Raw genomic sequence first — 26,379 nt, 5'->3', positions numbered from 1 at the left:
GGTTTGTTCCACTGAAAGCTCCAGAATTCCAGTATTTGACCAGTGCCTTGCGGAAAATGAAGCCGATGAACCCTCTCTGAATCCGGCCTAGGATGGAGAGTCGAGCAAAGTCAGAAGAAAAAGCACCTGGGAAGTTTCTAAATGAAGGTAAAATTTTGACCAAGGTCTCTTGCTTAGAGTATTCAAACAAAGCTCAATCACGGTTGGCCTCAAACTTTGACTTTGTCGTAGCCAAGCGCGACCAGATATCCCAGAGTGGTGCTATATGGTTTAAGCACTATAAAGTGGTTAATATTTAAAAAATCATATATCCAACTCCCTATATTGGATTTTTGTCGTTTTGATGTCTATTTGTTCATAAAAAATATTTCCTAGTTTTATAAATTGATGTGGGATTTTTATTGCGTCTTACTTATTTTATGTATTGGCATTTTCAAATGCTTTACACCCCTGTTTCTTAAGTTAGGCCTGACTGCTCGTTGTCAGCTACCTAGGGTTGAGAAAGGGGCTAATTTAGTGAGGCCTTTACTGGACCCTTTACCGTGTTGGTGGCCTTATTACTAGTGGTAGGTGCATACTTACCCCCTGCCAAAAACCCACTTTCCAACACTTACTGTATATGAGATTTATCTACAAATAGTCTTTCCTGTTGTATGACTGATCAGCATCACAATCAGTACCAAATCAAGGGCCACACTTGGAAGGGACTGTCCAGCTGTGGGGTTAATTGTAGACATTCCATTCATTCATTCAGAACCTCTTGCTTTAATACTGTTATTAAAGTATGAATGTTGTACCATTTGGGACACATGGGAAACGTCATAGCTGACCCTTATCTTGAAATAAATCATCAATAATGGTGACAAAAATTGCCTAATTTTAAAACGCATAAAGGAACTGTTTTTATTTCCGAGTAGCTGTAGGAATGCCATGTGAAAATACGATATTTGTCAGACATGTTCTCCGTAACATAATTGTGAAGATTTAAATAAAAGTTGCACAAAAACTAAACATCTTGTAAATGCTCTTGCTCCGCACCCCACTACCAGAAAAAAACTGTGATCAAAAAAGTAAAATGAAATACATATAACAAACAGTATCTCTCTCCCTCTCTTCCTCTCTAGCTCTCTCTCACACACACACCTTCTGTAAAGTAGTTTTTGCCTCCAATCTGTGTGGCAGTAAATTGTTTTTCCAGTGTCAGTTGTTCTGTACTATGGTAATAAACTCAACACAGTGGGGGGGGGGTTGGGGTAGGGGGGTGGGAGGGTGTTTGTGTGTGCACGTGTGTGTGTGTGTTTGTGTGCGTGTGTGTGTGTGTGTGTGTTTGCGCTTGAGTTTGTATGTGTGTGCACAAAATATCATTTGCGGCCAGAAAAGGGGGGGGGGGAAAGCCTCCATCACTACCCGTTTTAATGAACACTTCTAGCATTTAATTTATCTAATGTGTTCTATTAGTTTCAAATAGTTACTCATTTGTCAATGTGGAATAGTGAAGTAGGAGTATGGAATGTTATTTATCAGACAGTGGAAACAGGGTGAGGGCAGGGGTCCACTTCATGTTCAACAAATGCGGATTTCCAGCTCCTTGGACAAAAATAAATATTACCCCTTGGGTTCCTAGCCATTCCTCTGAAACACTGGACCACTCAGTTTTTTAATTGGCTAGCCAGTTCTTTCTACTTCGCTCCCCATCAGCAACATGTATGTTTGAGCAATGCCCCTGTGTTTGATTTGAAGGTGTATGGTTTGGGTATGAGATCTGATTTGTATAATTCACTATGAGCTACTTTGAATTGGCAAGTCTGGTGAATTGACTATCCATCTTGGGACAACCGTTTGAAAGACAAGAGTGTGAGTGAACACTGCGCTATAGGGGGAGGTCCATTGAGCTGGGTGGGGGCCTCAAAGACAATGGTATCACGCAATAACCCATTCGAAACCATGATAGTTTGACTGTTTGAGAAAAATGTCTCAGGCTGTGTTTATTCAAACCAGTAAAGAGTTTGATTTCCTCAAACACAAAATGTGTATAAATAATACAATATTTACAATATTTCATTGTTTGCATTCTTTGTTGACATCTTGATGGGGAACAGAAAAGAAAAAAGAGAAATTGCTAACAGAAATCTTCCTACTGTCATACTGAACCCATGATTGACCATTATCTGGCTTTTCCTGATTCGCTTTCATCAGGGCACTAGCTACATCTGGGGTCCTTTTCTGATTCATAAGGACCTTCGCTCTGTTGCCAAAACAGGGAACAGTGCCAGCTCAGACGTGGACCACTGGCATTCCCTTGGGGTCCCCCACCGACACCCTATGGGAGATGTAGCTAGGCAACTGGACTAAACCTGGTTCCCTGGCACGTGCAGCCTCCATACACCTCGTGGAGAAGCCGGAAAAGGCAAAAATAGCTGAGTAAACATTTTCTACAGACCCCTATCACTGCAAGTGCTCCAGAGCCCACACTTGGGGGAATAGAAACCAGGTCCCAGGTATGGCAATCTGAGGCTTGATGCCACTTGAATCTACCTGCCTTCTGGCCAACCACAAGTCTATCCCTGCCCTGCAGAATAAATATGACAACATGGCAAACATATTATTAGACCTGGAAAGGAACACCTGGCCCATTTCTCGAGGGTTGGGTAAGTGGGGCTAAAGTCTCCAACATATGGTGACCTGCATGGACAGGCAGTGACGGAGAGACCGAAGTGGGGTAAAAAGAACACGTTCCCTTCTTTGACCCTATTTGAACTTCTCCTGGTGGCACCCACCCCTCAACCACCTCAGGTAAAGGAATAAGTACACGAGGCCCCACCTGCTCAGATTGTCACTGTCCCGCCTGCCTACATTGTTTTTTTAAGTCCTGGTGTTGCCCTTGGGCTTACTACCCTCCCCCGTCGGACCAGCTCCTATGGACAGTCGGGGTGAGCTTCCGACAATCTGTTACAATGAGCCTCTGTCACTGGGCCTCATCTGGGGCTGTTCCCCTCCCTGCATAGACATCAGTTGAGGATGTGTCTGACACAGAGCCTAATGGCTCCTAGGACCAGGGTTTTCATGGCCGTGCTGTTCAATCCGATCAGTACTGGTGTGGCCTATCCACCTCTAATTAAAATGTCCGCTTTTTTGTATTTATATCCGGGACTGGTGAATTGTTGAAGAACAAGGAGAGAATTGACCCTGTGATTAGGCATTGGCCCATCTAGACCGTTCTTGGAGGGCGGCAGCTGCAAGTTTCTGTTCTGCAGTGGGTCCGCTTGTAGTGATTGGCCCAAATTCACTGAACGCTGATGCCACGCCAGAACTCGTGATTGTAGGAAGATTCACATTACAATAACAGCTGCACCTTGTGTTCACAGAGTGTTTGCAACCGCCAGTTTTCATTTTTTGGGGCGCCATAAATAACACGTGCTACTGTCGAAGGGGGATGTGAGTGCCCTATCTTCCTAGCAAACATCTTTACATAAAAGTGAGTGAGCTAGAGACCTACAGAATCCTTCTATAACATGATGTTCATATAGTCATCTCCCCAAACACTGCAAGAACTGTGGGTAAATGGGCATATGATATGCATTCTTCGGTTTTAAGTGCAAAGCTCACAAACAGTTAAGTATTCAATGCAAACATTGAAAGTGCAAGAAAAATGAACATATAGAACCAATAGTGATTGAGTGTTGATAATCAACAAAGAAAACACGGATTTAAAAACAAATACATGCAGTGATGGAAATGGGGAAAATATCCTAGGACCCTTTACATTTGGCCTCGAAGGGTCGCAGCAGAAAGGGGTTAGACTCACAAAAGGTGGCTCATCAGGAGCTAATCTGAAAGTCAACGTATGCATATTTGTTTTTTAAGAATCTGCTCCAAATACATTACTAACAAAGACACGTGTGATTGTAATATGTTCTAGAGTACGTGTGATTGTAATATGTTCTAGAGTACTTAATTAGTCACAAGGAGATTAGATTTTAAATTATTTTATGAGTTTAGGCACCTGGTACAGAGATCTTCATGCGGACAACAATTTCCTTGGAATAAGAACAGTGAGATAAGACTGGTGGTTAATGTACTTTCTGTAAAAATCTGTATCCATTGGCTGGTTCATCATAAAATAGCATAGAGGTTTATGCGCCTGCGGCAAAGCGCAACGTGAAGCTCATAGACTTATATTTTATGTAGACAGCTCGGTATGTTAAGAGCAGACATTAAGGAACGACATTGAAAACGAAAGACACAAGTGTACAACCTTACTGCTTTTTCTCAATCTTTCCTTAGTCTAAGGTTGCTAAAACATGGTTTTTTGGTTTAATAATAAAGACTTAGCAATAATCGGTAAATGGCTATTAGTTTGAATACTCTTATAAACAGAAATAGCTTGACATTTTTTACAGTGCATGCAAATCTCAAATAGAGACCTTGGTAAAAACTCGAAAAGCTGCCTATAAATTGTTCTTTCGGATTAGTATTAAATGCACCCTGCTGTTCATAGATAGTGACACACGGTGTCGCTCTCCGCCATAGATTAAATTAAAGGCATCCCAAGCCTGCGTCGCTCTCTCTCGGTGTTCGCTGTGATAGTCTCTTCGGGGCAGTCCGAGGTTGACAGCAACGAAATACATCGGATAAAGATATTTTATATTTGTGTGACACCTGCTTCATTTTGCGCCTGATACTTTAAGCATCCTTTGGGGAGAGACGGATGAACGATTCAGTCGCTCCCTGGAATGGGTTTTGCCGCCAGACACTGGATTCTCCCCTGGATTTCTGTTTTCGCGGTTTCGCTCCTTTGCTGCGGAGGACGGGCTGAGGGACCGATTCGCTACTCGGTGCTGGAGGAGTCGGAAGCCGGCACCGAGGTGGGGAATGTGGCGCGCGACCTGGGTGTGGACGTCAGGGATCTACACTTGAGGAATATACGGCTGACATATGAATCTGGTGTACAGTATTTCACGGTAAGTATGAAGAGCGGGGCTTTACTGACTAAAGAAATACTGGACAGGGAAGCCCTGTGCGGCAGCACCGCCGCCTGTGTGATGAGCCTGGAGGTGGTGATGGACAATCCGTTGGAATTTCACCGCCTCGAGGTGGAGATTGTGGATATCAATGACAACGCGCCCGTGTTCCCAGCGAGTGAAAGCCGGTTTGCAATCGCGGAAACGACTCTGCCGGGAGCTCGTTTTCCACTGAGGAAAGCAAATGACCCGGACGTTGGTACGAACTCTCGGTGCTCGTACAGACTGAGCCGCAGTGATTTTTTCACTCTTGATACGAAGGTAAGCGAATATAAAAGAACGTCTGTGGATTTGGTGCTGAGCAAACCCTTGGACCGGGAGCAGCAGGCAGTGCACGAGCTGACCCTCACAGCTGTGGACGGGGGAAACCCACCGAGGTCGGGGACTTCTCACATAACTATCAGGGTTCTGGATGCGAATGACAACCCTCCTGTGTTTGATAAAGAAGTTTACAGGATCAGTGTGTTGGAAAATACATCTGTAGGGACTGTGCTGACGAAGCTAAATGCTACCGACCTAGACGAAGGCGCAAATGGAGAAATTGTGTATTCCTTTGGCAGCCACGAATTTCTCGAGGTAAGAAAGATTTTTTCTATGAATCCAGAGAATGGTGAAATTCGAGCAATTGGACTCCTGGACTTTGAGGAGTCTAATGTGTATGAACTCGACGTTCAGGCGCAAGACAAGGGGTCCCTGCCCATGACCGCTCACTGCAAGGTCCTGGTGGAAATTATTGATGTCAATGACAACGCTCCGGAGATAAGAGTGACTTCCTTTTCTAGTCCAGTGAAAGAGGACGCGCAGCCTGGACAGGTCATTGCCCTCTTCACAGTGACTGATAAAGATTCTGGGGTCAATGGGCAGGTCCGGTGTCAAATTGCAAATCAGCTTCCATTTGTGATAAATTCCAAATATCAAAACTTTTACTCACTGGCAGTGAAGGAACCTCTAGACCGCGAGGCGGCTTCTGAGTACAATGTCACAGTCGTTGCCACAGACGGGGGATCTCCCTCACTGTCTGCCATGAAGACCATTGTGGTTTCTGTGTCTGATGTGAATGACAACCCTCCCGCCTTCTCAGAGTCGTCTTATGTGACCAGTTTTCCAGAAAATAATGTGCCCGGATCTTACGTTCTCCAGGTCTCTGCTCTAGACCCGGATGTAGGTGACAATGCCCACGTTAGATATTCCTTGTTAGAAAACAGCGCGGACGCTGTGTCTATTCTGAGTCTCTTCTCTGTTCACCCAGAGACTGGGGTGATTAATGCTCTGCAGCCTTTTGATCATGAGAAGTTCCAAGTAGTGCAGTTTTTAGTTGAAGCAAAGGATTGTGGGTCTCCTGCCATGAGTGGCGTAGCCAACATGACAATATTTATTCAAGATACAAATGACAACCCACCAACCACAATCCAGACTGGATCTGGGAGTCCGGACTCAGGTGACACTGTGCTGGTGCCAAGGTCATCCAACGCTGGTCACATTGTGTCTAAAATCAGAGCAATTGATGCAGACTCTGGATACAATGCCTGGCTCTTCTACGAATTTATAGACTCTACAATGGAGTCGCTTTTCAAGGTCGGTCGACATACAGGGGAAATCAGCCTCAGACATCCCGTGGGAGAGAGTTATCTTGAAAGATACGAGCTTTTCATTCTCGTAAAGGATCATGGGACCCCGCCCCTTTCAGCAACAGCGACTCTTACTGTATCACTGGTAGAAAATACACCAGAAATGAAATCGGACTACAAACAGGTGGGCAAGAAGGATAACTACCTCACTAACCTGAACACATATTTAATAATCTCAATTGCCTTTATTTTGGGTATTTTTATATTTTGCATTATACTTTTTATTGCTTTACATTACATCAAAGTTCGAAATGAAAATGGACTAAGAGAAAAAACAGAGCTGTGTCCTGATGATGGAGGAGGTAATTTGTTATATTCACGAACACAGCAGGGCAGTTCGTATCTGACTGTACAACCCGCGGACTGTGACAATGGAACACTGAAATCTAACCTGCCACATGAAGGCTGGACTCCTGTTATTCTCAGCGGAGGTATACCTGGATATCTGATGCAGAGGTACAGCATTGCTGAGGGAAGCAACAGCCAGGCACCCGGTGAGGTAAGAGAGTAAATGTGGATGTAAATATGGCATTTAAGGGTATAGCGTTAATTAGAACATTGGAATGCTCCAAGCTTCTACGGGCCGGTAATAGCCCGCAAAGCAGCATTCAAATTTTGTTTTATAAAGGCCACTCGGAGCCTGAGGGGATTTAAACCCCCTTTGGCTCAGAAAGGCCTTTGTTTTATTTGTTAGAACATTCTGCCCTCTAGTGGCAGAATGTTCTTATAGCCCTCCGTAACTGGGCTATATATTGGCCATTAAAGTCCCACTCCCTTGTTAAAGGCCCTCGCCTTTGGCTCGGGCCTTTAAAGATGGAGCGGGCCTTTAATGGCCGGTATAGTTATAAGGCTATAGTAGAGACTATCTAAAATCTATGTTGATTTTTTAATACAGACCTGCGATGAAATGCAGATTAACTGTATACAAAATAAGGCATGGAAATGATTTTCAAATAATATTTATTTTTTAACTCATATTTAGGTGTAGCTAGAGAGCACTTTGTTGTCTCGCAGACCTTTTGTAATGAAAACATATTTACAGATCAAGGAGCCTTGGTTTAACACTATGCAGCTATTGATTAATTTTTCAACAGACCCCTCTAGCTCTTGCTTGTTATGAATCATTTACATTGTGTATCAGACTAGACGGTATTTCCTTTATATTGTCACGCTGTTCTGTGATTGGGCATTATTTGTACCACGCTGTCCTTGTGGGGGGTGTCCAGACACAGCACTGAGGGAGCCTGTACTCCGTTGCTTTGATATCATGACCTACATGTTTTATCAGGTGTTGGATGGCCCATGCTTCCCATGCATGCCTCATCATGAGCAATGGCAGTGGGATCATCTGCTAGTAAGATGTTACACACTTGGGGCCTGATTAAGAGTTTGGCGGTTCTCCTGTCGGCCCGCCACCACTGCACTGACAGGAGTGCCACCAAGCTCCTATTGCGCCCACCCTCTGGATTACAACTTAAATTTAGGGCGGACGAGCGGTGGTGGTCTGTTAGGCTCATAGGAGAGCCTATCATGCAGACCACCAATGGGACATCGCCTGCAGCATGTTCCTGCACGGTGTGACATGCACCATATCATGCATGCCACAGTGTGCAGTAACAGGGGTGCAATTCTAGGAGGACACAACATGTGCCCCCCCTGCAGGAACCCCCAGGCGTCGTAGGGGGCCCTGTTAGAGCCTCTTTAGTTGCCTCTCCACTAATCTTTTCATTGCGGGCTCACAGCCATAAAATGGGCGGTGGACAGGCAACTCAGAATATGCTCGGTGGGATCCTGGATCCCGGCAGATGCAGCAGTACTATGGTGGATCAACCGCCACACTAAGAATATGGCAGGTGGACCACCAGTGTGGCAGTGGTCGGACCACCACCATGAGTACAGCGGACCTCTGGACTGCCGTACTCGTAATGAGGCCCTTGTTATTGAGATTTTCCACCACCTGATGCATCAGACTTTCAGCATGCCTCAATGCATGCCAGGGTCTCTCCAAGATCTCATTGGTCTGAGTGTTAGGGTGCTCATTTTCCCACCTCTCAGATTCTTACATGGCCAGAGTCATCTCCATGCTCTGATTTGGAAGAGCCATTAAATACTAATGGGGTTATCCCAGAGAAAGTCAAGGACCTGGGAATCTATACAGCATAATCAACAATTGGTCAATTTGTGATAAATGATTGATTGAATACTGTTTTTCATAATAAATATATAAAAATATGATTTTTGCATAAAAAATGTCTTTTGTCTCTCTCTCTGTGACAACAATTGAATTATAAAACAACACTATATATGACGGTTTGAATTAACTTTGCACCTTATATGTGCTGTAAAGATAGGTCAGGACCAATTGTTGTTTATACTGATTTGGAAGAGCAGCAGCAGAGCCTCATTTTGCCTCTTCATGTTTCTACCGGACCATAGTAGCCTATGGTATATATGGAGAAGGGAGGTAGGAGGGGCGAGTTACTGGGGGCTTCAGCACTCATTAACCATACTGTGGGCACTGGAGTGGTGTGGCAGGGGAAGGCAAAAATACGCAACAGCATTGACTAAATTATGCAGCAAGAAAATGCAAACTTTGTGACGTAATGTGGCACATTTTGAAGCAGTATTCGCTATTTTGTCATTTCTACAAATATAAACACTGTATGGACAAAGGATTCAACCGCAATATTATCCATTCTATAACTAAATACAGACACCATTAACTGAAAGATGACCTGTCTCTGCATGAAAAAAGGACGGCCACTGTGTGGCAACATATGTAGTAGTGCTTTTATTTAACTTTTGATCCATTTGACTCAAAATAATTATTGTTAAAATCTGCTAATTATGCAGAAGATGATTGATCTTGTGGCAAGTGCTGCGAATGAACGAAATATTCTCTATAGCACACGGCTACTCGAAAAAGTGTCCTAGCGCTTTTAGTCATCCAAAAAGGAGATAAGACAGAAGTTTGTCCACCCACACTCACTGCTAGAGTCTTAATAACAATGTTTTCAGTTCCTTTTTTAATATAACTTCCTCAGGAATTAGTCTAAAATATTCAGGCAGTTTATTCTGCTGGATCAGGTAATCTGGTAGACCAAGATACAGGACATTGCCATAATCCAGCCTAGATAGAATCCGTCACCTGGCCTCTGTAACTTGAGCCTCATGGGGAAGCAAAGGAAGACACTTCTTCAACATGCAAAGAATCCAAAAACAGATTTTCACCACTGCTGACACCTCTGCTCCAAATGAAAACTAGGTGTGAAACAACACTCCCAGATTTCTAGCCACCGCATTTGGAGGGGGTGGAGGGGGAACACTGTCGGGCCAGGCCCCAACCCAACCTGGAAGAGGATCCCACCCAAACAATAAGACTTCCGTCTTATCTGGGTTGCACTGCTGTCTATTGACCTTCAGCCAATCTAGCAGTACCACCTGAAAGCTGGCAAAAGCAGCCCTCACACTCACATGATCCCCATCATATGCTAGCAGGAGTTGCGTATCATCAGCATATGAGATGTTCTTGATGTTGAAGGATTCCACCAAGCATGCCAAAGCGGACATATGAATGTTGACGAGCGTAGGGCTAAGGGAGTAGCCTTGCAGCACCCCCTCACTTCCAACATTTTTCCTCCTGGGGCATACAGCTTCATCCATACCACATGCTAGCGTCCTTCAAGAAAGGAGACCAGCCAACTCAGCGCAGACCCTGTTACTCCCACTTGCTCTAACCTGCGCAGCAAGATGTTATGATCCACAGTATCAAATGCTGCTGAAAGGTCTAGCAACACCAAAGCCACATTGAGGCCCGAATATAAACTAAACTTAATCGACTGTGAGACCTCTAATAATGTGATCTTGGTGCTGTGGTGGGCTCTGAACCCTGACTGAGAGGGGTGAAGTAGATTGTTTTCCATAAACAAATGTGGTGAGTTGCCGGTTTACCAACTTCTTCAACACCTTTGAAGGGGCTGGCAGCAGCGAGACTAGCCTAAAGTTAGCTAAGGATTCAGGATCAGCATTGGCCTTTTTAGGTCTCGCTAGCGTAGGCTGCACGCATGTGCAGTCTCGCTGGCGAGATTTAATGATATGGGTTATGTTCTGTAAGGGGCATTAAGCCCCGCCCCTCTTTTCCATTGGCCGGCGTCACCGTTTATGCTAAACGGTGGCCAGTCATTGGAAAAGAGCTCCTTGTGACGTATTCGCTCGGCTTTTTCGGCCGTCCCATTTGGACGGCCTCGCCTGCTTTGCGTTCGTCTCAAAAGGTTTCTAATCTTTATGGGGCCAAACACATGGCCCCATAAAGACAAGAGATCCTCTTTTACTTTCGGGACCGTGCCGCGCTTGTCTTAACTGAGTTGAGTTGGTTCGGAAGTGTGGTTGTTTTGCATCGCCAATCCTGAGTGGTTACTGAATCTTTGCTGCTTTTAGTCACCAGTTGTCTTTTCCAAAATTAATTTTTCAGTTGTAGTTTCTTAAATATGCTTATATTGCTTTACCGTTTGTCTGTTATTTCGTTACTGCTTTATTCTTGTGTTTGAATGGTTTTGTTGTTGCTGTGAATCATTCTCGGTTTGTATAATTTAGCACGGGTCAGATGCGGTCCGAGGTGCCTCACAGGCTCTTCGAGGTCAGATGCGGCCCGAGGCACCTCGCAGGCTCTTCGAGGTCAGATGCGGTCCGAGGCGCATCGCAGGCTCTTCGATGTCAGATTTGTACTTGGGTCGGAGCCTTTGATTTCTGTTTACTTTGTGGTGTTTTGTTGGTGTTGTCGGCTGTACCGTCCTTTTCTTGTAATTCAACTTCGGGAGAAGCAAAGTGAGCACGACTCCCGACTGTTGTGGAGTGTGATGTCAAAGTTCAGGTCTGAAGGGAAGAGTCAAAATTTAGAGTCACGCCTTAACCGAAACAACGCAGGAATATTCAAAGTGGCGCCATAACTATTCGTGTAAAGTGCTGTGTCTTTGGGGCTGGAGGGTTGTGCAGTGATGTCCATTCAGTGCCGCCTGCAACCACCAGTGCAAAGCTCTGTGGAGGTCGTGGGGTTTATCCCTTCAAAGTGCCATCTGTAACTACTAGTGTAAAGTGTATGGGGCGGGGATAGTCATAAAAAGTGCAACAATGTACATCTAATCAATGTAAAATGTAACGGTGGAGAGGATATAGATGTTGAGTGTGGCCTGAAGCATGGATTCCCTGCATAGCAGACAAGTGGTGTCCAAGCAGCAAGAACTGTTTTTTGTTGCAGTTTTATATAGCGCAAACTGGACCCGAAGGTATCGGAGCGCTTTACATGAGCACTGGTTACATTAGGCAAGGACACATTCATTTTTTGTAGGTGCAGGGAGAGTGAGTGTTCTGCCCAGAATCACAGGGCGTTGTGCCAACGCTGAGACTCCAACCCGGTTCCCCAGATTCAAAGTCAACAGTTTTGGCCGTTACGCTATATCTTCTCTCTCCCCAAAAATTGAAGAGGGTGAAAAAAAATAGTGAAGGTGGAGCAAATAATAAAAAAGTAGGGGCGGTTAATCCTAAATGCATTCGGTAAACTATTAATACATAGCAAAGTGCAGAGTGGATGTGAACTCAAAGTGCCGCGGGGCGGTTTAGGAGACTTTAGTGGAAGAAAAATCCTTTAAAGTGCAGTGGAAGAAAAGGGATTCGCCGCACTTCGGATTCACACGTTAAGCGTACCGTGTAACGTGTGAATCTGAAGTGCAGCAGCGGTGTCTAGTATAGTGTTTACGGTTGGAATGTGTTAAAGTGCAGGCGACATCTGTACACACAAACTGACGGGGGTGTATGGATTTAAAGTCCAGTGATTGTGCACGAGCGTAAATTGAATGAGTGCATGAATATAAAGTGTAAATCAAACTTTCTGAATAACACGCAGCTGACATAGGTGCACTTAAAGTGCCGAAGGGTGTATTCGTGTAAAGTGCTGTGAGAAGGGAGCTAGGTCCTTCACCTACAGGGACAGTGCGTCCATTTAAAGTGCAACGAATAATGTTTGAGGGTGCAGTATTCAATGTGCAGCATGGGTGAATGATTTGTGGTCCAAGGCGCATTGCAGGCTCTTCGAGGTCAGATTTGTACTTGAGTCGGAGCCTTTGATTTCTGTTTACTTTGGGAGAACATTACAGGATTTCTATTGAAAATGTTTGCGTGAGGGCGGCCCTCGCGTGAGACTTCTCCTGCCCAACCGCGCAGTGCCTAGTAGTTTGGGATGTGCTTTTCTTGGATCTCAGGGCTGGGATGGCCACCGCTTGCTTCATGTGGATTTGGGGCTGTGCCCTGCTGCTACTGGCGGAGAGCCCGGGCGGCCAACTTCCCGCACCTCTACAACCTATACACAGGCGGTGTGGCACCGCTGAACCATGTGCAGATGACGCAGGGCGTGTCCCAGCTGCAGAACGGGCACTGCGCTGCCAGCCTGCACAGGTAAGGATGGACGCATAGCACCGCACTGGGGAGCAACGCTTCTAAGCGCTTCTTGCTCAAGGAAGAGCGGGAGATGGGGGGGCAAAGCCCCTGGTTGAGTGCGTGAGCAAGGAAATTGTGGAGCGTCCTTTAAGGAATGAGCTGTTTCTAAGCGCTTCTTGCTTGAGGAGGTGCGGGGACAGGTAAAAGCCCTGGGTAAGTGCATGAGTGAGGAACGTGAGTAGCTTCTTTTAAGAAATGAGCCACTTCTAAGCGCTTGGTTCTCGAGAAAGTGCGGGGACTGGCAAAGCCTCTGGTGGCCCTGGGTGAGTGCGTGAGGAACTTGAGTAGAAATGACTCGCTTCTAAGCGCTTCCTTCTCGAAGAAGTGTCAGCACTGGTAAGGCTCTCAGAGTGAGTGCATGATTGTGGAGGCTTCCGTAAAATCCCTAAGAAAAAACTCGCTTCTGAACGCGCTTCCTGCTCGAAGAAGTGCTGGTACTTGGTAAGCGGTGGAAAACATATACACTGATCTATACACTGATCTGTGGTAGCCATTTATCTGGAAAGTAGGTTCTGTGAGTTATATGAAGTTAAAATGTATGGCACATTGCTCCTCGGCGGCCTTTCAAGGCATTTTAGGTCAGATGGGAAGGGCAAATGTCTGCAGTTACCTAGGTAGGTATTCGGGGAAGATAGTGAGATGAATATGGTACCGCTACTCACAGTACAGATAGACTGCGTGAGCTGTGCTGTAATATTGTTTATTACCCAACATGCTAATTATCCTGTCGACCTCGGAGCGATCAAAGCCTGGTTCAGCCCCGATGGCAGCTGCTATTACAATCCGTGACCCATTGCATAATTCACAGAGTTGTTTTACTGGTTAAGAGTTTGTAATTGGAGCTCCTGGGTGAGCAAGCGCCTCTTTGCGCGCACAAGTGAGTAAATTATAAAGCGTCTTGTTGAAGCTTTGGTGAACCTAAGGTGGGATGGTAAAGAAGAAAAAACAGTTCTGATTGCTTTTTCTGAAGCTGTGAAGGAGGTGCTCTATGTTATTTGAGTATTCACAAAGCGCGACACGTGCTGCTGGTGAAGCTGGGGGGAATCCTGCTAAAATATGGAGCCTACCCTGAAATGGCAGAATTCTGACCTTTCACCTCTGTTTAAGCAGGATCCTATTCGTTATTACTCTGTGAAATTAGTTTGGGGGTCTTGTCTCCGTTCGTGCGCACCCTTAAACCGCTTGTAAAAGTGGCTGACACCCCACGATAGAGAGCTGGAGAAACTACATCTGAGTTAGAAGGAGGTACCCTGGAGCACAGATGGAATATATATCCAAGATCACACGTGTCTGCAGACAGGCATTACAGCCAGGGAAGTTCCTAGTTCGTTTGGGAGTCTGATGTTTTTGAGCATTCTGGTTAAAGCCAAGCTCACTTTGAGGCAAACACACACCAGTAATTCAGCATTTAAACCAAGACACACAGGGCCCGCTTCAAAAAGAATATTTTAAGGGGGCGTGGCTTACTTCCGACGCACTCTTGAATTTCCAGGAATAAGTCACCCCTGTGCATGGAAGGGATGTTTGTGAGCTGGCCTGTAAACTCTGATCCTCTAGTGTTATTCCGGGAATTTAGGTAGAGGGTGGGAGTCTGCTCACATGTTAGCGAGTGGCGAAGTGTTGGACAGCTCAGCGCTGCCACTGGCACCATGTGTGATACTGGGCACACTCATTGGGTGTGTGGCTGGGTCAGGGTCTCCCAGCACCTTTCACACCCAGGCTCCCTTGTCCCTTAGAGGTCTGCTGCCTTATCTATACTTGTTGCATACTGTCTGGGTGCGGGATCTGGCCTGCCCACAGGTTCCAAAGACTCTCACACTGGACATCAGGTGCTTTCACTTTATGTAGCGCCTTGTGCAACAGCGCTGCCAGTGCTCCCGCCTCATGTAGCGCCTTGTGCAATTGCACTGTCAGTACTCCCGCCACATGTAGTGCCTCCTGCAGCAGCACTGTCAGTGCTCTGGTCACACGTAGCACCTCCTGCAGCAGCACTGTCAGTGCTCCTGCCAGATGTAGCGCCTGGTGCAACAGCGCTGTCAGTACTCCAGTTAGCGCCTCGTGCAGTAGCACTGTTAGTTCTCCCGTCACATGTAGCACCTCCTACAGCAGCACTGTCAGTGCTCCCGTCACGCTTTACACATTCTTTTAAGTTCACCTCAACACGCAGCCCTCCTTCAGAGTTCCTCCCCACATTTGTTTCAGCGCTAGAGTAGGCGCATGCACAACCTTTCACACCAAGCTACCCACAATGACCCACACAATATGCAGGCCATCTCCCCCCAACTACCGGCCCTGTCAACACTGCTTTTTGCTTTAGAGTAAAAGGCTCTAACACCAGCTGTGGGTCCCTTTGTGTTTTAATTTCCGACTGCAGACACACTTGTGTTGTTACCACTCTAACACCAGAAGGCATTTAGGGCGCAAAGATCCATGAGTCGTTGGGAAAAAGGTCTTAATAATAGTGGTTTTTTTTTTTTAAATACTTCATCTTAGGGGGGAACGAGTGTTATTAAAGCGCTAGTAACATTTGAGACATTTTGAAACCACGAACATGTAATGACAACACTGTTCGAAAGGGTTCGCATGGTACAGAAGATAATTCTGATGTGGTTGAAGCACTGTCATTTAATATTTTCTTATTATATTTTAATTGGTTATAACGCGCTGGCCTAATTACACTGTTGGGCGTTCAGCTTACGGTAACATCATCTGTTTCCTCCACGTTCAAATTCAGGAGGTTGATCGGGTAAAATCCTCTCTTGTGGACAGAGTTTGGAGAGTGTTTTTAAACTTGGTTGGTTGAGTGGCATTAGGTTGTGTTTGGTGGCCCTTGGGTACCTAGTCATGATTTGTGTGTGCCCTCCTGTATAGGGAGACTGTTTCACACATAAACATAATTGTAAGTTCCTAACATGAATTGTCAGTTCCATCTTCCAGTTCATAGACCGGACACCCTGTGCCTTTTAAAGCTTGTAAAACTACGACATTGAGCCACAGATTCAAGCACAGTAAAAAAAAAGCATAAAAAATGCAATAGGTCTCGCCTTTCATTATGTTAAAGCCATTTGCTTTGCTATACAATACCATTAGCAAAGCAAATGGCTTTAACTTAATCAAAGGCGAGACCTATTGCATTTTCAATGCTTGTTTAGTAAAGGGATCACCTCAGCTCTTTTCCAATCATCAGGTATTATGCGTGAGTGGAGGGAGATAACAAATATCTCCCGATACATCGGATCATTAATGCTCAAGTTAGACTTCAATATGTGAGGGGGTATGGGATCCATTGGAGACCCTGACCTACAATTCAAAAAAGAAGAAGTCACATCCTCCAGGGATGGCACCAATAAAGATGCCAATGTTGAGTGAGGTATTCAACCCACTTGGTCTTCTAGTTCAGACCCTCCAAAAGTATGATTCACCTCTGACAAGTAAGACTGATTTCTAAGGATTTTCTCCTCCAAAAAGTCATTTACTCGGGAGCAAAGGTACTGACTAGGTTCCAGTGGAGGGGATGTAACTTTGAGATCCATGAAATTGACTACACTTTTAAAAATCTCTTTCCATCTTCTCAGCCTTTCTTATACAATGCGTAGAAAGGGTGCTGTGACTCTTCTTTAGATTTCTATGGTAGAATTTCAGGGGCAGTTTATAATGGACTTTGTCAGAGTCCTGATACGAACACTGCCACGCTCTTTCTAATTTCTTGCATGCTGCTCTTTCATAAGCTAATTCCTGCGAGAAACAACATTCCAAGAGGGTCTTCATAGCCTTTCTGGAGCCCAAGATGGGGGCTACAAGATCAGCCATCCTCCTAAGTCATGAGCTAATCACAATGTCCCCCTCTCTAGCAGACTCGGGGACCACAGGTTTAGAAAATAGCAAGGTGCTCCTTAACTCATCCAAGGGCACACTACTCCACCATCTGTTGTCATCCTGTGGTAGGGAAGGACAGGGATCCTTAAAATAATCAAGCTTCCATGAAAAAGGCAGAAGAAAGTGATCGGACCATGGTACTGGCTGGGAAGAATCCCCTTTTCGAGATGGATTAGAAAATATGCCATCAATAGCATGGCCAGCTATATGGGTGGGCCCCATAGGGGCTTTAACTAAATTAAAAGAGGCTAACGTTTCCACTAAATGCATTGTTAAGGGCTTCTTCTGCCATATCTAAATGAATATTAAAATCACTCCGCATGGTGAAGTTGGCGTAGTAGATACATTTAAGGGCTAATATTTGATCAAGGGATGAAATAAAATCTCCTGCTTATCCTGGGAGATGACAGACCAATATCCCAGACAGGCAGTGTTGTCTGTCAATGGATAAGCTGAAGCCCAGTGTTTCAGCTCCTCTAATCCCATTGGTTTAAAGGTCCTACAATCATCTGTCTTTTTAAAAACCATTGCCACCCCACCTCCTCTTTTTCCACCCCTGTATAAATGCACAAATACATAAGCCTCAGGAATAGCAAAGTGCAAATCAGTGCAAGCGTCCTCATTCATCCACGTTTCAGTCATAAAAACGATGTCCAAAGTTTCCTCCTTTAGCAAGCCATATACATCTGAAGCGTGCTAATGCATGGAATGAACATTCATCAATACTGCCTTAACTTCCTTTAGACTATTTCTGGAGGCTGCACTATTAGTGACCGAGTGGGTCAAGGGGAAAAGGCTATGCTGACAATTGCCACATGTAACGGGGCCAGTAGCATCCACTAAAATAGGACACCACCACAGCAAATTCCCCCATCTCATACCTAAAAGCTCCTCTGACATGTAAGTCTGACAGGACAGACCCTCTGCTTAACAAGCAGCATAGTGGCTAGCATTGGGTGCAGTCGGGACATGGGCGGGCGGAGATGGGCTTGTCTTAGGCATGCTTTCGGCATGCCAGTGGTGCGTCTGCTGCGTGTCCGCGCTGCAGCCATGATTTTATAGAAAAAGAGAAAAGCCTCCTCCTACTTGACTGTGGAGCACTAGAGCATGCCCGACATAAGATGGCGTCACTGTGTGTTCCAAAAAGCCCTCCCAGCAGGCAGTCTGACCCAGAGACCTCCGGCCCCGTAAGGAACCTTTTCAACATGACTTTTCATAGTTTTGGCAACACAAATTCCCCAAATTATATAGCCACAGACTTTAGCAGCTTTTAAAGAACATCTGACTGCAAACATTTCAGGCTCCATTTCTGATTCAGTGCAGCTCAAAATATTAAAACTCCAAAATAAAAGTTACGTGGAAAAAGTAGCAGCAGTCGCTTAATTCCAGCAGCCTTGCCCATTCATGAGGATGTGTCCACAAGCTCTCCCTACATGGGTGGATAATCGGTTATGGGGTGTACAGCTGGTCCAGTGCCTCCTTCAAAATGGCAGGTCACCAAGCTTTGCCCCATGACATTGGGGTGTGACCCGCCATCAGGTTGGCTCACTGCTCCTGGCTGGAAGTGGGGAGTTATCACAATGGCGTGATGAGGCGTCGGTCTTGGCTAAGGGCCACATCCTTAAAAAGTCTGACGAGGCTGGGCTTGAACTCTTTCTTCCAGTCCACCTCATCACAATCCCCGCAGCCTTGCATCACCACCCAAACAGTGGCCTGCAGTAAGCATCAGAAGAACAGGGGCAGGAATTGCCGGTGAGTGCAGCATTTGTTAAGAAGGAATGGTGCTGGCTGGTTGCTCTCCTTGGCCATTTTCCCACCTTTCATGCATGCTCACAATTTATTCATAGCATGGGCGCTTTGGGGGATTGGAGGATGCAGTCTGTACCAAGGTATCAAGGCATGCAGGTTTGCCCAGACTGGTTCTCCTATGGGAGTTGGGGTTGCCCAAGGTAGGGCTGCTGTGAGTGAGTGTGCCTCCTGCATGATTTCTTCAGGGCAGCAAGGGTTTTTCTTAAGAGCTTTTGCTCAGTTTAAGGTGTGGAAAGGGGACCTTAGAAAGCTAAGCCTACCTAAGTGTACCTAACCTAGTTATGTGTGTGAATCCTGTGTATGTAAATGTCAAGATAGATACTAATGGAACCAAGAATCCCCCGGGGAAGTGCTAACCCTTCACCTGATGGTTCTGAATGAAGGCCCCCGTCTCTGCATCGAGGATGGGACACCCCAAGGGATGCCAGATCTCTGCCTGTCGGAAGATCAGCCTGCAGAGCCTCGGTCTAGCCTCAAAGGAATTCTCCTCTGTGTCTGTAAGGGGGACTGAGGGTCTTTTATACTAAAGTGGTCACTCCAGGGTTTCTTCCAGAATCGATATATTTTTAAAACATTCACTAATCCTTTGCTAATCCTTTTCTAAACAAAAACACTCATGCACAGCTGGCTGTTGGCCATGGATGAAAAAAAGTGGTGACCCTTATACAGAATACATCTACCGTGCCTGAGGACATGTTTATGTACATCAGGTATAGGGATTAAGATAGGATACCGATAGCCTGGTTGTCGAAGGGACAGAAGTATGCTACTAGGTAAAAGGTCACCTGTGTACGATCGTTATGTCGTGTGGCTGGGACAAAATTTATGTAATTGGTATGTACATAATGGGACTATCCTAAAGGACATGACAATTTGGCATGCAATACACATATAGTTTGTTGACATGGTCCATCCAATCATATTCAGAGATTTCTTTGAGGTGATTAACATAGGCTAAAAATCGTATTAAGTCCTTATCCTTTGCAATCTTAATAAGACTGTTCTTCCCTTATAATGTCTGTTTAGCTCCCACATTTTATTTTGATCTTACGCAAACTGTGATGTTGCTCTTTGCTCTTTTCTTCCCTTTCCTTCTTGTTTTTAACTACCTATTCTGACCGATTTTAAGATCTCTAGTTGTGGTGTGATCCAGGGATGAAATAACAAATTAGTATTTTTGTCATTTTCACCCCTTAGATGACCTAACAACATATATATAGTTAGCTAAATCTCTAAATTCCATAGCCCCAGAAACTTTGAACAAAATATTCTAGAAGTTCGGTATTGCTTTTTGTTTCCACTTTCCAGGTAATACACTTCCCCACCCTACTTTTGATGGATCCCATGTTTCAGCAACTGGCACTTTAAGTTCACTCTCTAGCCTTTGTGAGATAGTAAAGACTGGGCAAGTGTGAAAGCGAGACAAGGAGAAGAATATGCAGTCTAAAACAGCAAGCCTTTGAGTGGCTACATGAGAGTGACTGGGATGTCTGGATTAATCACCCTTACAAAACCATTAATGTATGTCCTTGCTCAATATCTAATAGGTGCTTCCTTCTAGGATCTGCTAGTAACCTAGGTATATCATTTTCAGGTATACTCCATTAACTTGCACCAGCAGCTAAAGAAAGAGTAAAAGAATAGTGGGCAAGGGGCTCTTAAAATGCACCCCTAGTATGCCAAGTGTGTTGGGTTCAGTGTTTAATAACCCCATCTAGCATTGACCACTAACCCTCTTTTTACTCGGCATTTTTGTTTACCTCTATCTGCTGCTACCTTGCCTTCCTGATACCCTAATGGGAAAGAGGTTATGAGCCAGGACACTTAAAGGCACAAACGTTCACTCTTATAGAAACATGTCTGTGAGTCTTCACCCATTATACTAATTAAACTGTCCGCAACTGGTACTCACTTTTGGTAGTATCTGAAGTTAAATTGTTATCAGACCTTTAACTAGAGCTCATTCACTCACTAACAGTTTAGATTCCATATGTTAGCTGATAATTTGTTAGGAATGTTTGTTTCCAGTGCTATCTTTTAAAGTAGTAATATAAGTTTAAGATATAAAAGATTTTTTGCAACATATATAGTGATACTCTATTAATTAATGCCCTACAATGTTGCTTCTGCTATAAGATGAAGTTTTTAAGACGTTATGGCAACGTCAAGGTGGTACTTTCTTATAATATAGTTCTATTTTTATGATACCTAGTCAAATCACAACCCTCTGGTTCTGTATTCCTTCAACTAGATAATGTTGACTTCTAGTAGTGTTGATGTTTCAGTTATGATATATCCCCAGTTATACTTCCCAGAATAAATCTGTCTCTCTGGCACAATTCAGTAATAGCTAATTGTCTTTTGTTGGACTTGGCCCTTTTTGTAGGGTCATCCCTGAACTTTTTGCCTTCCTTCTTGTCTTTTTTCTGACCTGGTGTTGGTGGTTCTAGGGCTCTGGGCAATTTAGCACTGCTGTCCAGTGTAAAGTGTGTGTGCTCTCTGTGGTAAAACTGGTAAGATTGCCCTACACCTGTTTGGCGTATTTAATTTACCTGTCAGTCACTTGTAAAGTGGTATCTTAGATACCCAGGGCCAGTAAATTAAATGCTACTGGTGGGCTTGCAGCGCTGATTGCGCCAGGCACCAAAGTAGCCTTTCAAACCTGTCTCAGGCCTGCCATTGCAGGGCCTGTGTGTGCAGTGTTACTGCCGCTGTGATGTGGCACGCAAAGTGTATGCCACGTCTGTGACCCCCCTTTACTGCATGTCAGTCACCCCTAAGGTAGGCCCTAGCTAGCCTTATGGGCAGGGTGCATTGTAGGTGAAAGATTGTCCTGTTAGTGACAAACAGCCATTTTGGTTTCTCACTGCTGGGAGGCTGCCCTCTCATAGTAATGCATTGGGGGTTTCAGTGGTAATTCCTGATATGAGAGGAGCAGCGTTTTCTAGTTTGGTATTCTAATAATAATAAAGCAGACATATATAAAGCTCGAACAGCTACCTCAAACAGAGGTGTCCCTGCGCTATAACAGTAGGTGGCACGCAAAGATGACAAGGAGCATGCCACAGAGCTCTACCCTAGGCTAAAGAGCCAAGTTTTTAAGGACTTTCTGAACAGTGGCTCTGATTTGATTTAGCGAATATAGTTTGGCAGGGAGTTCCAAAGCTTAGTAGCCCCCACTGTGAAGGATCTGCCTCCTAAGTGAGCTTTAACAAAGCGAGGAGTACAAAGCAGATTTTGAGAGTTGGACCTCAGTGAGCGGTTTTGTTTGTAGAGGCACAACCTTTGTTTAAGGTAACTAGGGCATTTGCCATGTAATGTCTGAAATGCCAGAGTTAAAGCTTTAAACTCAATCCTTCTTGCTACCGGCAACCAGTGGAGCTGTTTAATATGCGGAGAGATATAATGACGAAAGGGTACCGTTCTAATCAATCTCACAGCTGCATTCTGTACCAGCTACAGTCTTCTCACTGGGTACACGGGCAGGACAAGGTAGAGGCAGTTAGCATAGTCCAGCCTAAATGTCACAGTGGCATGGACAATGACTCTGCGACAGTCCTCCGGCAGTATATGTAAAACATTTCCTCTGGCATCTTAATTTGCTGAAGCATGAGACTGTCACCTGCTGAATTTGAGCTGTGATAGAGGATCTACTTCCCATTTCACTCCTAGGTTTTTTGCCATAGTTGCTGGAGTGGAAGGCAGGCCCATTTCAGCCGGCCACTAAATACCAGCTGCTGGAGGCAGAGCCTTGCCGAAGAACAACACTTCAGTTTTCTGTGCATTAAGTTTGAGTTTATTGTTGTTCATCCACTGGGCGATGTCTCTCAGACATCCCTTAAATCTCTTGATGGAGACCTCAGACTGGTCTTTAAAGGAATACACCAGCTGGGTGTCGTCGGCGTATGATGGTATTTTGGAATAGTGATAATAAATGCTGCGTAATGGTGTACGCAGATTTATTATCACTATTTTAGAAATGCCACTTTCAGAAGTTGGCATTTCTGTGTGCTATTTGTCTCTGCCTGCCTGATGTGTATTGCATATCTGGCTCTGAAGTGACAGGGGCTGCTGAGGTGTGTGGCTCCAGAGGTGCTGGGGGAGTCAGCTCTAGGCTGAATGGGCAGATCTGCATTTGGAGTAGTGGGAGGAGTAGTCCCTGACCCTCAATAGGTCTGTGCCTGCCTGGGTGAATGCTGGCTCCGCCTCCCTGTTGTGTGTCTGAGGACCGAGCCCCCACCTGAAAAAGGGGAGTAGAGGCACTGTAAACAAAGTGCTTCAGTCCTCCCAGAACGAGTTGGGACTGGATCTCCAAGCCCTGTGCTAGGGAAGAACAAAGAGAAAAGGGTGTTTAAATAGTGGGTCTGTGACCCCATGGTTTGGTGCTGTGGTGGGTGCTTACTTGTGTCGCTGCACCACAAACAACATGTGGCTAGTCAGGCAAACTGCCTGGTTGTGGATGTGGCTGGAGGCGAGGCAGCGCTACCCGGAAGTCAGGCAGATCATGCCTGGAGGAAGCCGGGCCCCCCGTTTGCCGTGGGAGCCCTGCGTGCCTGGCCCAGAAGAGGAAGTCCGGGAGGAAGGAAACCCAGGTGGGAGCCCACCCCACGCTGGTAGACGCCAAATACCGGACGTGCCGAAAATGGAAGACAAGCACCCGTGCCTGACTGTGGGCGGGGCCTGCAGAAGTCCTTGAGCCGGAGCCTCGTGGGCTCCACTTCTGCCTTCCTTCCACCTCAGAGAGGGAGGAATGATACCCCAGAGGTCACAGGTCCCAGGGAAGGAGACCGGGCGAAAGGAGGAATGGTCCCGTGAGCGGGGCCTGCCGAGGCACACTGTCGGTGCCGGGAACCTGCGCATCATCAGCCCCGGTGAGTGGGGCCAAAATTACGCATTGTTAGTGCTGATTGAGGGCACCCGGAGGAGCCCTGTAAAGGGGGCTCCCAAGGCACAGTTGGTGCCAGTACTTTCTAGTCTTCTACAGCTGCACCACAAGAGCGCGGGCAGTTGCAACGAGAAGGCATTGTTTTAGAAGTCCCGGAGGGGGGCTTCAGAGGCATAGTTGTGCCAAGGCTAATTTCCCCAGCTGCACGGCGAGAGCTCGGGCAGCTGCAACGATGGGAGCATTTTGCTTTGTAGTAAGAGAAGCAAGGGGGAGTGCACCCTCGCCCCAGTAGAGCCCTGACTTTTGGACAGAGGGCATTTGAGCTCCAAGGAAGGCCAGTTGGCCTGGGGTCATTCTTGTAGTGCTGATAGGGCACAAGGCCCCAAGGTGATGCCTAATACTAATGCATAATGTGTTTGTGCCAAATGTCATGCTATGATGTTTATGCCTAATGTGATGCAGACATAATGCCTTTCATGTTGCTTGGGATGATGCTGAGTACAGTATTTTGCCAGTAGTTACTGATTGTGTTATCCCCTGTTCTAATAGTTCTGACAGTAGCCCGATTGGCCCTGTCATGTATATAATCCCTTGTGAAATATTGTCTAGTGCCATGTGGCACAGTGTACATTTGTGATTATGATTCTAATGTGTTTATGATTATACAAAGGCTATTTTTATATAACCTTGTGTGGAGTTTCTTTTGTGGTTTGCCTAGTGTGTCACTGTTGCGAGTGTGTTGCACAAACGCTTTACACATTGCCTCTGGGATAAGCCTGACTGCTCGTGCCAAGCTACCAAGCGGGTGAGCAGGGGTTACCTTTAGCATCTAACTTACTTGCCCTGACTAGAGTGGTAGTTTCTGCCTGGCTTAGGCGCATGGCCTCGCCAACCAGAAATCCCATTTCTAACATTCTGTTCTTATACCTTGTCAAATCACAACCTTCTGGTTCCGGTTCTGTATTCCTTCAACTAGATAATGTTGACTTCTAGTAGTGTTGATGTTTTAGTTATGATATATCCCCAGTTATACTAACCAGAATAAATCTGTCTTTCTGGCACAATTCAGTAATAGCTAATTGTCTTTCATTTAATTACATTTCCTCATGTAGCACTGCATAATTTATTTGTTTCTACTTGGACTATAGTTGATTTTTTAGCAAGATCATGTATGTTGTTAGTGGGCATTTCATAACAGAACTTGCATGTTCTCAACTTCATGCTCCAGTGGGCAAAGACACTTTTTGAATCCTGTGACCAGTCAGATAGAAAACCACTCAAATCAATTTGCTTCTTATCCCACAGAAATTGCTGATCCATTCCAAACTTTCTATGTAGTCAACTAAAACTTAATGATCTGTGTCAAAAACTGCAATTTGAAACTTCCAAGAGTGAAGCCATAAAGATCCAGTGAACCTGTAGAGAAGAGGGTTGATCTGCATAGGAACTAAAATTGTTTCAAAAAACGCTTGTTTGATGTAATTTTGATTCACCGTCTATGAGTACGATGCATTCTGCGAGATGGATTTGGAACTACTTCACTGTCCATACTTCTACTTAAACGCGAAATTTACTATAGAATTGGATCTTCCATACAATTAATATGTGATGTGTTCCTCCTAAGACAGTGGTATAAATATTGCTTGCATTTTTATAGTCTTAATCCCATATACTGTAATTAACAGAGCAGATGTATACTTGGGATGGAAGGAAACCATTTTCGGTATAGTGTGAATGCACTTTGCCACAGTTATAAGAAATTAAAATAATTAGTGTTTATTATTAAGGCTCTCAGTTTTATGTTTTTATGGATTTTTACATATAAGGACAGAGAGAAAGCAATGTTGTTTCTATCTGCATTTATTTTTAAAAGTGGATAAATACAGAAACCTGGGCTTCTTTTACGTGACTGTCCATGTTGTCTTTCATGAATTATAGCCCAACAGCTGAACAGAAGGACAGCATGGGAAATTAAAAAAACAGGATGACCTTTCTTTAAATATCAGTATATGTCAACATACATTTGTGGTATAATGCTAATATTTACCAGTGGATGTATTTTTATGTCAAATTTGGCAGCTTAAATAGCTAAAACACAACAGACATCAAAGTATGACTGCATGTCTATCAGTTAAATAATATGGAAATGTACAGTTTTGTAACTTCATTTATCCGCAAAACAAAAAAAATAAATATGGATGAATACCGATAAAAGGGCCCAAAAATAAATATGGATAAATAGAGGGACATGTTACAAAATAAATACCATAAAACCAGGAGCCCTATTCATAATCCATCAGAACTCTCGCCTGTGTAATGAATGTTTTCATGTTTCTGCCAGTTTTCATTACAATTGTCTCAAGGTGGAATTTATTGAAGTTGTTCAAGAGACAGCTCTGTGGCATTTAATTAAACTACCTCCATACGACCTTTGCCAAAACAACCACTTAGGTGTATATGTGGCAACACGTTTAGGTGAAATCATGGCATATTTATTCTGTTTAATGCAAAGAAATGTCTAACAAGAAATTAAACCTTGCTGTAGCTGTCTTGCAGCATAAACAGACTTTTACATTTTGAACTGACACCATATGCATGTCCTTCTCTGACATTTAAAATTGTACAAGTTATTTGTGAAAATAAAATTAAACCTATATATCAGAAAACACAA

General features: G+C 44.8%; 1 protein-coding gene and 1 pseudogene across 1 annotated transcript in view; both read left to right on the top strand.

Moving 5' to 3' along the window:
* Positions 1 to 26,379, top strand: part of LOC146810747 (protocadherin alpha-C2-like) — an 839,920-nt gene that overhangs the window by 186,476 nt on the left and 627,065 nt on the right. The gene's annotated exons all lie outside the window — the stretch shown is intronic.
* On the top strand, positions 4,633 to 7,160 carry LOC146810753 (protocadherin alpha-13 pseudogene; annotated as a pseudogene).

The sequence above is a fragment of the Triturus cristatus genome, chromosome 7, assembly GCF_964204655.1.
Source record: "Triturus cristatus chromosome 7, aTriCri1.1, whole genome shotgun sequence".
NCBI classification, from domain to species: domain Eukaryota; kingdom Metazoa; phylum Chordata; class Amphibia; order Caudata; family Salamandridae; genus Triturus; species Triturus cristatus.
This window is presented reverse-complemented; position numbering and strand designations above follow the sequence as displayed.